This window comes from Wyeomyia smithii, chromosome 1 (assembly GCF_029784165.1).
Source record: "Wyeomyia smithii strain HCP4-BCI-WySm-NY-G18 chromosome 1, ASM2978416v1, whole genome shotgun sequence".
Classification (NCBI taxonomy): domain Eukaryota; kingdom Metazoa; phylum Arthropoda; class Insecta; order Diptera; family Culicidae; genus Wyeomyia; species Wyeomyia smithii.
In genome coordinates, this window is record NC_073694.1 from 136358472 (window position 1) to 136371093 (window position 12622).

The 12622-nt window shown below is 40.4% G+C and overlaps 1 long non-coding RNA gene across 1 annotated transcript; it reads right to left on the reverse strand.

The window, feature by feature from the left end:
• Positions 1–11201: 11201 nt before the first annotated feature.
• On the reverse strand, positions 11202–11802 carry LOC129718055 (uncharacterized). The gene is made up of 2 exons (XR_008726797.1): positions 11646–11802; positions 11202–11397 (listed from the first exon to the last, which is right to left on the reverse strand). It is a non-coding gene; the product is annotated as an uncharacterized LOC129718055 (long non-coding RNA).
• Positions 11803–12622: the final 820 nt, after the last annotated feature.

Sequence of the window (12622 nt, forward strand, 5' to 3'; positions counted from 1 at the left end):
TTCGGAGACTCCCTCAGGGAGTGTACCGCTACCACCTGCTCGACGCACTCCCGCGATAGCGAAGAAGGTTCCGCCGAAAAATCGAAAGAGGAGTAAGCGTGAGCATCTGAACAGTCGCGACCCTCAGAGCCAAATTCCGCCGCCTAAACGTGAGAGTAGCACTTCTGCCGCCTACTGTCTGCTGCAACGGGAGCCTGTTGCTGAGGGTGTGCAGACTACCCATCCCAGCGTCACCGCTGATGGCAACCGTCCGCCAATCGGATCTCAACTAGATCCGACGAAGGACGCGCTGCCAACAAAATGAGCAGCATACGCTGCGTTCAGGTGAACCTCCATCACGCAAAGGGCGCCTCTGGTGTTCTTTGCCGGAGGTTCACCAAGGATCAGCTATCCGTGGCGCTGATCCAGGAACCATGGGTCCACGACACCAGGATCCTTGGCTTAGCCAACACAAACAGTAAGTTGGTCTATTGTAATCAACAGTCAAATCCCAGGACTGCAATTCTGCTGAACAGAAACATTAAATTTGTTCCCATTACAGAGTTCATCCAACGGGATTTGGTTGCCATTGCGGTGGAAGTCCCGACAACCAACGGCACTCAAGAAGTGGTTGTTGCCTCCGCTTCCCGGGGATGAGGACGATATACCGCCATCCGAAGTCGCAGCACTTGTGCGATACTGCCGAAACATCAACAAGCCACTCATCGTCGGCTGCGATGCCAACGCGCATCACACAGTCTGGGGCAGCTCGGATGTCAACACTCGAGGTGAGTACCTACTTGAATACCTTACTTCTAACAATGTTAATGTATGCAATGTGGGAAACGAGCCAACTTTCAGTAATGCTATTAGACAAGAGGTCCTAGATCTCACTCTATGTAGCGCCTCGATAACGGAGAAAGTCAAGAACTGGCATGTCTCTGATGAACCCAGTTTATCAGACCATAGACACATCAGATTTGACGTCGAGGCTACTCCTCTGAGAAGAGAACATTTCAGGAATCCTAAGAAAACCAACTGGAACTCTTTTAAGGAACATTTGGTCAATTCGAGAACATCCTGCCACCAAAATATTCGAACTCCAGGTGAACTGGACATCGCAGCAAGTGACCTACAGCCAGACTTCCTGAAATCTCGCCCGTACAAAAAAGAGACGATGCGCTTTGCGCTACAAGTCTCGTTTCTCATTCAGTCGTTTTGTGCTGTGCGCCACATGCGAGCGAGAGAACTTGCAATACGTACGAGCCATGTCTCGTCGCATGGAATTTCTTTTGCGACGTACACGAATATATCTCGTCTCTCAACGTAACGAGCGCGGTGCATGGGCGTTGCGCACACGAGACAGCTTGCGCGCAAATTCTCGTGAGCTCGTCTCGCGAGCTAGTTTCACATATTGCTTTGAGCTGATGGCGCAAGGAAGAAATTGATTTTGCCCAGAGGGATGAAGACAGGAGATTTTATGTGATTTATTATTTACGGTGTTATAGGACCTGCGTCAGAGCACTGTTTGAATAATGAATGGTGTGTAAACTAATTCATTTGTTCATCAAATCATATGTTGATTAAACCGACTTTTGTTAACAATAATGAAGAACGTTTTGTTACCATATTCATATATTATTATTTTCTTTGCGAACGGTATAAAAATGCATGATATTTTTAACTGAAACAAATATATTAGATGCAGAGTGTTATGTTGGTTAACGTGGAGATGCTGTGAGTTTCTATCGTCGTTTAAGATGTCATTGACTATTATATAATAGAAACCATTCCAAAGAAAATCATATTCAGTTTTGTACTTATAAAATTAGATGTGATTTTTAATTCGAGTACAAGCCTTTCGGGAGTTCAAAATAACAGAACCACTAAACCAATATAATCAATTTTATATATTTCAATACATGTTGGGGGTAAAGGTGTTGGATAGAATTTTCAAATAAGGTATAGATATTGCAAATCAGATATATGATTCTAAAGCCACATTAACTCTAGTGCGACTATATATACTCGTATTTATAGTAATCTGATCTTTTTTTGCTATTAGGGGAATATTACCTTGTGCAACGATGTAAACTTTTGTAATAATCTTAGTAATATTGTATTATGAAATTTTCCAACTAATGCACCTACAGAAGGGTCTGAGGGCTCATACTGTATCGAAGACACAAATCTTTGAGTAACTGTGGGAGACGCGTTGCTCGAATCATGTCGCTGATACATGATGCTTTCGATACCGGAGACGAAAATGCAATTCAATGCAACGATGTTATATTATCTAGTAAATATATGTTTTATAATGTGCAACATGGAATTCATGAATGAATTTCAACCATTTCAACGTTCGATTCGTCAAACGCGGAGTGTTAATCCTAGAAAGATAGTCTGCGTCAATTTGAGTCCTGAGTGTTATCATGCCAAATGTCCTATCATCATCGAATATCTACCATTTTTGATTTGGCTGAATCTCAGCACACGCACCTGACTTAACAAACTGAATATTTTTCGCGGGCAAGCAATTTTTTCAGACTCACGAGATTTTTTTTAAAAGAACATAAGTATTTTGGTATATGTTTGATTCAAAGCATTGTAGCTCAGAATCCTTCAGTTGTACAAAATAAACTGTCTGAGAATGAATTGCAGGGAACTAATAATGCTTATAAAAAAAATACACCCCAATAAAACCTTTTTTGGTCAAAATAAATTATAAACAAACACCTTATCTTAATTGACAAACAAAAATTAAGAGTTATTTTTTTCTCATTTTCTTTTCGAAGAAATCCGAAGTTATAACAAAATTTCTGGTTTAAATTTCAGGATGGTGGAATGAAATGTAAATATTTTTATTGAAGGTAAACTTTTATAAAAAAAATCAATTTAACATTTTGCAAAACATTCATGCTCTCATGATTTTGGGTGGAGGCGGGCATCGCACTTTTTGGACTTAAAATGTCTATCTAAATAACTTATTTTGAGAAAAAAAACTGAGAAATCCGATTTTGTAACCCTTTCCCGTTACATGATTTAAAAATACTTTCGGGTTAATCTAAGCAAAATACTTTGTAGACCAATTAAAGTGAGTGTAAAATATTGCATTTTGAAGAAAAAAGTTAAATTTGAAATGGTGCTTCAGAGCATCTTTAAGCACAGCAGGGACTTTTTTATTCATGACTCAAAATTTTATCCCTATATTTAACTATTTGAAGTATTTATTAAAAATGATTTAAAAGCGGAAGAAAACCAGATGTAATTTTCCAAGAGAAAAATAAAGTTTATGATTTTAAGAAGTTTTAGTGAACATTTTCAATCAAAAAGTTCGACTAGCTTGTGTTGTCAAAGCATTTGTTTATACGGTTTACTGCCCATAAACGCATAAGAGTCATACTGCCAAAAACGTACAACTGAGTAAAACGCAGTAGACGCAGGTAAACCATAGCATTTTTTCCTTCCTATGGATTCAATCAAAGAAACAAAAATTTAAAAAAAGCATTCATCCGAGGTAAATATATTTGTGCAGAATACTTTTATATGCAATAAGATTATTGTTGTTCCGATCAGTACACTTTATTTAGTCTTTTAATGAAAGTTACCATGATTTTCTGCTAATTGGTTTTAGTTCTGAGCCGGTTATGCGTTTATTCGTAACGTGGGACTGACCAGAATCAATATTTTTTTTATTATTTTAGCAACAAACCTAACTTTTGTTGTAAATTTTCGAGAGCACTCAAAAGTGATGAAAACTCACATGGGACTGTTATGCATTTATGGGCAGTTTAGCAGAATGAACAAAATCTTAGAACATCTTAGAATCGTCGAAACATTACAAAAAAAGTTATGGACAAAAAACTAATTTTGAGGGGTGTTTTCCTTTCATTCAGTACTCGGTTGGATACAACTAGAAACAGTTGAACTCTTATGGGTAATACATTTCTTTTGACAAACTTTCAAATGCATACAGTCTGGACTGTATGACTCAAAATATGGTTATTTTCAGCAAAAAAACTAGAAATCTCTACAACAAATAAAAATAGCAAACCAATATATTCTACAAAAATGCAAGGTTTAGCAGAATGAACAAAATCTTAGAACATTTTGAATTGTTTCCACGATTACAGGAAAAGTTATGGCCGAAAAATTAATTTTGAGATGGGTTCCTCGTAAAACTCTGCTTCGTCATATCAGACGTACAGTTAGAAGATTACAGTGTTCAGCAATTCTTTTTCTTATATATTTTCCTACAACTTTGCTGAAGAAAGCAATCTGGTATTTTGAAAATTAGAAAAAATAGTTTTTATATCTAACCACTAGGAGGATTGATAAAAAAACCGAAAATGCCAAAAGAAAGGCCTTGTTATATGGAATAAACTTGCTGAAGACACTGGGTACATACAATCAATATTTCACAGTCGAATCTAAAACGATCACGGTTTTTTGAGTTTAGACCACTGTGGGTTGCTTTGAAAAAAATTTACTATTCAACTTTATTTTTTGCTAACCAAGATCAAGTGTTCATTAACAATTCACTCTGGCCCAAAAAGTTTAAAAAAATACACAGTTTGCCAAGTCAAATACGAATGCAAAGTTCCATTTAAATCGAATAAAATTGACTTTCCCTAACAGAACCGCACAAAATAAGTATTACTTTGAGCCTGGTACACGAGAAAGTCTCACGAGCTTTGGCGCACGAGCTGTATCATGTATGTACAGTACAAGCGTCTCGCTCAATTCGTAGTGCGACGAAACATCGCTTGCGCATCGCAATCCGAACCGAAAGAGAAGCGAAAGAGCAACCTGCAAATCGCATGTGACGTTGTCTCGTCTCGTCGCACGTGCATGGAAATTCTACGAGCGAGAGAAAGATTTCTCTCGTCGCTTGAGAAAAAAGTACGTGCACAGGAAGTCTGCCTACAGCACAGGATCACGGAAGCTTTTATGTCAAACTGTCCGTTAACAAATCGAACAATCTGCCGTGATGTGCCCTGGTGGAATGAAACTCTCAGCAACCTTCGTCGGGAAGCTAGACGCTTGTTCAACAGGGCTAAAATCACGTCCAACTGGGAAGCCTATAGAGCATCCCTTACAAAATACAACGCTGAGCCACGCAAAGCCAAAAGGAGGTCTAGAATTCGATTCTGTGAAGACATTCAGACTCTACCTGAGGCAACGCGACTGCAAAAAGCGATGTCCAAAGATCACACGAATGGTCTTGGGCAGTTGAAAAAGGAAGATGGTAGTCTGACTGTCACCACCAAGGAAACGCTGGATGTTCTTATGAACATTCACTTTCCTGGATCGACAGCAATCTCCGGTTCGAACGTCGAAGAGTTACAGAGCCTCGAATCCAGACGCATAACGTCACGTGACTCCGCAGCGCTCGCTCGTAGAATTTTCACGGAGACTTCTATCAACTGGGCACTAAGCTCTTTTGAGCCCATGAAGTCACCAGGACCGGATGGCATTCTACCAATCTTTCTACAAAAATCGGACGGAGTCGTTATGTCCGAACTCATCAGTCTCTTTCGAGCCAGCTTTACTATGGGACATATCCCGGTCAACTGGCGGAACGCTAAGGTGGTGTTTATACCAAACCCGGGCAAAAAAGACAAAACATTGCCCAAAGCTTTCAGACCTATAAGTCTGACGTCAACTCTTCTCAAGTTGATGGAGAAAATTACGGACAACTACATCCGCAGTGCGTTTCTGAAGGAGTAACCCTTACATAAGCATCAATATGCCTATCAACAGGGTAAATCTACTGAAACCGCTTTCCATTGCCTAGTGACGAAGATCGAGAAGTCCTTGAATATAAAGAGACAGCGGTCTGCGCTTTTCTTGATATTGAGGGAGCTTTCGATAACACGTCCTTTGCATCAATTTACACGGCTCTACAAAATAAAAGAGTCGACGATACTACAATGAGCTGGATCCAAGCAATGCTTTCGAGCAGGAAGATCACAGCTGCATTGGGGGATACGTCTGTCACAGTAGGGGCAGTGAAAGGGTGTCCTCAAGGAGGAGTTCTCTCTCCACTGCTATGGTCACTGGTGGTAGACGTTCTCCTAACCAAGCTATCACAGCTGGGCTTCGAAGTCATTGGATATGCTGATGATATAGTCCTTATTGTTCGGGGAAAATGTGATGCAACTCTATCTAGTCGCATGCAAACGGCACTTAACACCACCTCTCAGTGGTGCTCAGAAGAAGGGCTGAACATTAACCCCGCTAAAACGGTCATAATACCATTTACCAAGCGAAGAATGCACACAATCATTCCTCCGCTACTGAATGGGGTAAGACTATGTTTCAGTAATGAGACCAAATATCTTGAAATCATTCTGGATAAGAAGCTGAACTGGACTGCTCACCTAGACTACGCTATCAAGAAGGCAACTTCAGCTATCTGGGCTTGCAGTACACTGTTTGGCAAGACCTGGGGGCTAAAACCACAATTAGCGCTCTGGTCTTACATCACCATTGCTCGGCCACGTATAACCTATGCAGCCCTCGCATGGTGGCCTAAAGTAAATGAAAAGACAGCTCAGGTGAAACTTACCAAAGTCCAACGATTGGCCTGTCTCTCAGTTACCAGTGCCCTGCGCACAACACCGACAGCAGCCTTGGAGGCCTTGCTTTGCTTACTTCCTCTACATCTCCATGTGAAGAAGGAAGCAGAGCTTGGAAATACAACGATGCTCGAAGGTGACCTAACGGGTCACCTAAGCATCCTAAAGGAGTTTAAGCTGACACCTTTAGTAACAACAGTCTCGGACTGGATGGAAGCGAAGCCAAACATGGACGTTCCATATATAGTGATCGACACAGATCGCTCCATGTGGAACAATGGAGGGCCGAGTCTTCCATCGGGCACAATCCGCTTCTACACGGATGGCTCAAAAATCGGACCCCAGACTGGTTCAGGGATCTACGGACCAGGTATAAAGGCCACTATCTCAATGGGTAAGTGGCCAACCGTCTTTCAGGCGGAGGTAATACGCAATTTATTTAAGTCGGCATTTAAGTCGGCTACATGTGTCTCCAGACTAGTCTGGGAGTGCATCGCAACACTCAGGGAACTCTCCCGCCTCAACAAAGTTATGCTACTTTGGGTACCCGGTCACTGCGGAATCGAGGGAAATGAACATGCCGACAGCCTCGCAAGACAAGGATCTGCTCAGCAATTCATTGGACCGGAACCGTTTTTGGGTACTTCCACATCCGCCATTAAAGGCGAACTAAGTACATGGGAAAAGCTTAAGATAGCATCTCAATGGCAACATGCGCAGGGTTGCAGGCAAGCTAAACAGTTTATCTACCCTAACCCTACGGTTACCAAACGGCTACTTAGTTTAACTCGTAGTGAACTACGCATCATCACGGGACTTCTCACTGGACACTGTCCTGCTCTTTATCATTTAAAGAAAATCGGCAAAGTCCTAACCGACTACTGTCGCTTTTGCAACGCTGAACCTGAGAGCTCAGCGCATTTGCTTTGCTTTTGCGGGGCTCTTGCTTCATCGAGGTTTAACTTCTTTGAAAGTTACCTCTCAACTCCATACCAGGTATGGAGCACCAATCCCAAAACGGTCACAGGTTTCATCAACCATGTTGGTCCGGATTGGGGCACAGGCTTACAACCAACTAGCTCAACTCCATCAATGAGTTCGAGCATCTTGTAATCTGTGAAAAGCAATCGGGACCAGCTACAAAAGACAAACATTCCTGTCGCAGTGGCGCTTTCTACCCAATGCCCTTCAGGCATACAAAATAAAATAAAAATGGTATACAACCCAAATAATCAAATCAGGTTTCTAAGTTTTGATTATACCTACCATATGTATCCCAAATCTGATATTGATTTTATTGAAAGCATTACACAACCAGTAAGCGGCAAATTTGCAGCTTAAATAGTCAACTAATGGAATACTGGAAAAAGAAAAACGTTTCCATTTAATACTACTCAACGGTGGTGGGCACCGCTAACCGAAAATTCAGCGACGCTAATCGCTAAGTCGCTAACCGGAAAGTTTAGCTCGATAATCGCTAAACGCTAACCGCTAAAACCACGTTAGCGGAATTTTTGCTAATCGCTAACTTATTAATGTGTAAATAGCAGTGGTGGGCACCATTCCGCTAATTCGCTAATTAGCGACGCTAAAATTTAGTTAGCGATTAAGCGATTTCGCTAATTTTTGAGCTGGTTAGCGAAACTGTTAGCGTCGCTAAAATTATGGCCTTCGAAACGCTATTCGCTAATTCGCTAAATTTTGTGGAGAAGCGACAAAATTAAATATTTGGAAAAACTGTGAATTGCTGATGGCGTACCACAGACTAACAGACATAACACGTCGAACAAATTTTCAAGAAAATCATCGTTTGGATGATTCCAGTACTTTACGTTAGTAACACTAGCACCATCTGCTGTCGTGTTCGCGCTGCGTCATGTATTTCGACATCAGCGCCAGCGTTACTGCATGTGTCAAATGGAGAACTACAAAATATGTATGAGATTTCATGACAGCGCCCCAGACGACGATTTCGCGCGATGACTGTTATTCGATCGAAAATTTGAAATGAACGTTTTTTGTGGCGATGGAGCTAGGTCCAGTGTTACGTCTGTTAGTCTGTGATATAACTATTTAGAAAAACTGTGAATTGCTGATGGCGTACGTACATTGCTTCGAAAGATGAACATACTTTACTGCGAAAGTTACTTTTGGAACGATTCTTTCATTCAAACAACGTTCAATTGTCTAGAGTCCCTCTCTTTACGACACAAGTGCAAGTCAGTCTTTTTACACTAGAATGGAGTTCCAGTTATCGTACAAGCCACAGGAGCTAATCGCTAAGTCGCTAACCGGAAAATTTAGCTCGATAATCGCTAAACGCTAAACCCACATTAGCGGAACTTTCGCTAATCGCTAACTTTTTAATATGTAAATCGTCATATCGCTATATTTATTGCTCGTGTTTTGTAAGATTTGGACCACTTTGATCTCTTTTGGTTAAACAAACGAAAACAATTACTTTTTAAAGCTATTTACAGTAAGAGCACAGACTAACAGACGTAACACTGGAACCTAGCTCCATCGCTACAAAAAACGTTCAATTCTAATTTTCAATCGAATAACAGTCGTCGCGCGAAATCGTCGTCTGGGGCGCTGTCATGCAATCTCATACATATTTTGTAGTTCCCCATTTGACACATGCAATAACGCTGGCGCTGATGTCGGAATACATGACGCAGCGCGAACACGACAGCAGATGGTGCTAGTGTTACTAACGTAAAGTACTGGAATCATCCAAACGATGATTTTATTGAAAATTTGTTCGACGTGTTATGTCTGTTAGTCTGTGGTTATATCGTCACTTCTCTACAAAATTTAGCGAATTAGCGATTAGCGTTTCGAAGGCCAAAACTTTAGCGACGCTAACAGTTTCGCTACCCAGCTCAAAAATTAGCGAAATCGCTAAACCACTAACTGAATATTAGCGTCGCTAATTAGCGATTAGCGAATTAGCGGAATGGTGCCCACCACTGCTACTTAAGGATTTTTGAAATTAATCAACCAGTGATTAGAGTATTCAACAGTGGCGTAGCGTGACTGGGTGACACCCGGGGCGGAAAATTTGATTGTCACCCCCACAGGTTTGTAATAAAATTATCTTGCAACTAAAAAAAATATCTTGCAGCTAATAATTGTAGTTTATCATGAGTTATCTCTCTACGGTCGGGAGACCAGCTCAAATCACCACAGTCCCTGGTCGTACCTCTGGGTACTATCTGAGGCTGGGCTCCAAAGGCCTCTTTTGATGGCTAGCACGAGCGTGAGCTTCGGCTTCAGGACATGTGACACCAATCGGAAGCCAAATACGGTCGTTTATCGTTATGATTTTATTCCAACTTACGTTTGTGTGAGTATGGTGTATGTATGGTGTGTATCCAGCTTTTAACGCGTCATAATGCAAAGTTCGTAATAAATTATCCACCCTTTTGACAACTCTGCTTACGTCAGTTCGAAGTCTTCATATATTTTGTCAAAAGAAAAACGTATTTGGCAACATTTGTGTTGCCAATTTTACAGAAATCGCAAATCTGACGTAAGCAGAGAGGTTCGCATATTTCGAACACGCATTATGGCGACCGCCATTATGGTGCGTAAAAAGCTGGATAGGATGCACTGTGCCGGCCGGCTGATGCTAGATCTGGTTGGGCTGGAGAAACTTCGTCATGGTGTCCCTTGGTCGGTCCTCGCTGGGTCTCGGCGGTACTTCGTCGTACGGCTGGGAGTGAATTTTAATGGGCACACTACCCCGGGAACTGAGTTGGCTCAGTCTCTAGCTGGCTTTTGGCTTCCTAGCCACGCTGATAGGTGTGGCAAAAATCCTCCAATAATGGGTCCTGATTCACCAGTTATGCTAATTTAGCTCTTTTAGTCTCTTTCTCCACTTAGATTTGCACAAATAACTTCTTTTCCTCGATTTGGATCTTTCTCACTATCAACGAATGACTCCAATGTAGCATCTATACTCTCTATTGCTTAGTTTTCCTCTTCTCCCTCTTCCAACCCCCTTTCCACCCGTACCCTTCCTACTATTTCTATATATCCAACAGCGTTTCCGGTTTCCCAATCCAGCAATGTTTCAAGAGTGTTTTGTGTCTAGTGTATTAACAAATATTTCATTTTTCCTTAAACTAATCTTAGACCGTACATAAATAATTATCATGCCTTTTTTAATACTACCTCCTAACATACCTTATCTAATACTCATTAAACATATATGACGGAAATTCAGACATTGATGATGACATTAAATTTTAGTACTAACAAGCCTACCATACCGAACAGCAGTATGCCTTGTTTTTCGCTGGTTGCTCGTATGTGGAATTTGGGGTAAGATGTGTAAACGGTAACACATGTTTGAAACGAAGCTTATCTATCACATCAAAAACAGCATTTATTAAGTTCACTTAATAAATTCTAGCGGAAGGGTGACACTCACGAAAATTATTCTCATGAGTGTCACCCCAATACGAACAACCCCCTCCCAGCTACACCATTGGTCTTCAGATAACCAAAAGACCAAGAAATCGAGATAATCGCTTCGATTAACAAGTGGGAAAAGGGCAGATTTGCTCTTTCGTTAAACTCGACACAGATCGAACCTTGGGAATTCTTTGTTTCACTAACAATAGAAAAAGAAAATACACAGAATGTTTTACTTTTATTAAACAACATCTTGGACAAAATCACTGAACTCAAAGACTTCTCTAAAAAGTAGTCATCATATCGCCGAAAGCCAGCGAAAATAACCACTAAGTGGGATAGATTTTCGCTGGCCTAACAATATATTCTAAGCAGCGGGTGAACTTCCATCCTCTGTTCGCCATTTTGGAACTTGCTGTGGAAGAGAATTGATTTCATTATGAACAAGGAATTATACCTACATTATAAAAATTGGATAAATTAACAAAAAAGATGAAAATTTAAGACATCAGAATGATAGCCTGATAGGCAATATGAATAAAGGAGTTTACTTCGACTCGCAGATTTGTACCGCAAGATTGAAACCACTTTCATCGATACGGTGCAACACTTATTTTTCGAACGCAAACTCTCCATTGATTTGGTTAGTTGTTACAATCTTACCTTTTTGTTTAATTCTTGGTCCAACTACAAGCTTGAACACCACACCAATAATTCTTTAGAACACGACAAACGACTTAATTGCAAGAAGCAAGAGTAAAATTATGCTGATTTCGATTAGGATTCGTCGATCTTGGATCGATCTGCTTCGAGGAATCGATCTTCCCCACAAAGACCTTCGATTTATTGGATTGATTTTTTTGCTGTGGGAAAATCGAAAAAATCGTTTGTTTTTCGATTTGATTTTTTCGATGTTTTGAAAATTTTGGATTATTTTTCGGAGTGCAGCAATTTTTTTAAATGATTGTGTACACTCAAAATATTTTTCACATTATTGTTACATGAAATTTCCTGTACTTATTCATTTTCAGTCATTTTGCATGATTTATGTGACAAACATAACATCTACGTGAAAATCACATGCATACTATGTTTTATCACGTAGTATCTACGTGAACTTGGCAACGTCAAACAGAATGTCATAGAAAAAGTATCGCGTGAACTCTCTATGAGAAATTACACAGAAATCAAAATGGCGAAGCTATTGTCTAACTCAGTCTCTGACAATAAATAGTGAGCTTTCGAAAAACCGTACGCGTTTGACATCGAGCCTTGAGCTTACAGGTTTCACACAGATTTAGTTCAAAGGTCGAGGAGTTTCCCATACATAAACAGTTGCAGCTCACAATAGTTATCGCCGGAAAATGTCGTAATCTTTGTCCGTTTTTATGTCGTTTGATTTTTTTTACGAATCGGCGATTTTGCATGGCCGTGCGATTTATCAAGCAACATATTTCTATAATTTCTAAAAACTATTTGCCGTCTTTCAAGAATTGGGGAAACAAAATTTGGAAACTTTACGTTGTATCAAACGTAGTAGCTAGCAGATAATCGAATGCTTTCCATTTTACCGGTAGTTGAATCCTACGTGAAATTCACATAAAATGCATATGTCTGCTGTATAAGATTCATAGGATAAA